A 2,500-nucleotide genomic window follows, 5' to 3' on the forward strand; every position below is an offset into this window, starting at 1 on the left:
CAGGATGTCACCTGGCTTGGTAAGACTGACGCAGAGGGTGGGGTTGATTGTGGGGTGGGTGGGTGGATTGCCGTGTGTGTGTGTGTGTGTGTGTGTGTGTTCTCTTTCTCTCTCTCTCTCTTTCTAATATTGATAATAATGATAATAACAATAATGATAATGATATTGAGAACAATGCTGTGTAATGTTTCCTCCATCCCTTCCCCCCCACCTCTCTCTCTCTCTCTCTCTCTCTCTCTCTCTCTCTCTCTCTCTCTCTCTCTCTCTCTCTCTCTCAATCTGTGTGTGTGTGTGTGTGTGTGTGTGTGTGTGTGTGTGTGTGTGTTTCACATTCTCTCTCTCTCTCTCTCTCTCTCTCTCTCTCTCTCTCTCTCTCTCTCTCTCTCTCTCTCTCTCTCTCTCTCTCTCTCTCTCTCTCTCTCTCTCAATCTCTGCGTGTGTGTGTGTGTTTCACATTCTCTCTCTCTCTCTCTCTCTCTCTCTCTCTCTCTCTCTCTCTCTCTTTCAATCTCTCTCTCTCTCTCTCTCTCTCTCTCTCTGTGTGTGTGTGTGTGTGTGTATGTCTCACACTTTCTCTCTCTCTCTCTCTCTCTCTCTCTCTCTCTCTCTCTCTCTCTCTCTCTCTCTCTCTCTCTCTCTCTCTCTCTCTCTCTCTCTTTCAATCTCTCTCTCTCTCTCTCTCTCTCTCTCTCTCTCTCTGTGTGTGTGTGTGTGTGTGTATGTCTCACACTTTCTCTCTCTCTCTCTCTCTCTCTCTCTCTCTCTCTCTCTTTCAATCTCTCTCTCTCTCCCTCCTACCCTTAAAAAAAAACTTGCATTAACCTTGACTCCCCGCCCGCCAGCCGCTTGACCAAAGTATAACAAAAGCAAAAGCTGCGAGTCTTAGAATAGCACGTTTGGGACGAGAAACATTCCTGCCGCTTTTTTATTTTTGATTTGGTAGAAGATGAAGTTGCAGGTTTGCTTCACATTCTTTCTCTTTTTTTCTATTTCGTTTTCTTGGTCTTTGTTGTTGTTTACTTTTTTTATTTTTCTAGCTTTTCTATCTTTTTTTTTTCCTTTTTTTTCATTCTTTATTCTTTCCTTCTTTTTCATTCTTCTTCGCCCTTTTGTTTTTCTCTGCTTTTTCTTTCTTTCTTTTTTCTATTTTCCTTTTTCTTCCCTTTTACCTTCGTCATTATCATCTTCTTCTTGTTCGCTTCCATCTTTTCCTTCTTCTCCTTCGTCTTCCTCTTTCTCCATTTTTTTTTTCTCTCCTTTGTCATTTTATTCCTTTCCTTTTTCTTCGTCTCCTCCTCTTCTTTCTTCTTTTTGTCACTCTGTCTCTTCTTCTCTCTCATCTCCTCTTTCTCTTATACCATTTCTTCCCTTCCTTCGATCACATAGTCGACTTTTGTCATTCCGAAAATTACATATATTCCGTATCAAAATAGGTCCTTTTTTTCCTTTTACGGTGAAGTCCCTTTTATTAAAACCTAAGATTCCTTTCCGTAAGAGATAAACCAGTCCTCCAGGTAGCAAGCCAGCAGGGAATAACTACTCAAATCCTGCTTATTTTCAAAAGGCAATTATCATAAGTTTTCTCGCGAAGGCGCCATTTTGGGAGGACTACGTGCGTATTTGCGATTTGAAATCATGGCGAGGGTCTTGTTTTTATTTCCTGAGAAAAAAAAGAAAAGAAATTCGGTTTAGTCTGTTGGATGGTTGATCATGACTTTTCATTTTTTTTAATGATATAGCAAGAATACTGAAATGAAAAAAAAAATATATATATATTTATACATACGATCACTTTGGTATTTGGTTTGTTTTATGTAGTATTTGTTTCATATATGAAGGAGATGAAAAGACTTTTTTTCGTTATTCAATTATGCGCAATGCTGGCATGTATCCATGCTTACACGCACGCACACAATCAAACGCACAAGGCGTTACACACACACACACACACACACATATATATATATATATATATATATATATATATGTATATATATGTATATATATATATAAATATATATGTACATATATATATATATATATATATATATATATATATACATATATATATATATATATATATATATATATATATATATATATATATATCTGCCATATATATATATATATATATATATATATATATATATATATATATATATATATATATATATATATATGTTTATACATATATAAAATATATATAAAATCATAAAAGGATATAAATACACACACACACACACACACACACACACACACACACACACACACACACACACACATATATATATATATATATATATATATATATATATATATATAAATATATACATATATATAATCATATATATATATATATATATATATATATATATATATATATATATATATATATATACATATATATATACATACACACACACACACACACACGTGAAGGGTTCATGCTAGAGGAATGGTATACGAAACAACGAGGGAAAAAAAGAAAGCAAGTATGATC

The 2,500-nt window shown here is 34.6% G+C and overlaps 1 protein-coding gene across 1 annotated transcript in view; it reads left to right on the top strand.

Annotated features, from left to right (window-relative positions):
- The window catches only part of LOC122257107 (facilitated trehalose transporter Tret1), an 8,432-nt gene that overhangs the window by 621 nt on the left and 5,311 nt on the right, over positions 1 to 2,500 (top strand). The window contains exon 2 of the mRNA XM_043022183.2: positions 1 to 19. This exon is cut by the window's left edge and continues 117 nt beyond it. The gene's annotated coding sequence lies outside the window, so the exon portion shown is untranslated. The remainder of the gene's footprint in view (positions 20 to 2,500) is intronic.

This window comes from Penaeus japonicus, unplaced genomic scaffold (assembly GCF_977035675.1).
Source record: "Penaeus japonicus unplaced genomic scaffold, GWHDUDI00000001_assembly GWHDUDI00000025, whole genome shotgun sequence".
NCBI classification, from domain to species: Eukaryota; Metazoa; Arthropoda; class Malacostraca; order Decapoda; family Penaeidae; genus Penaeus; species Penaeus japonicus.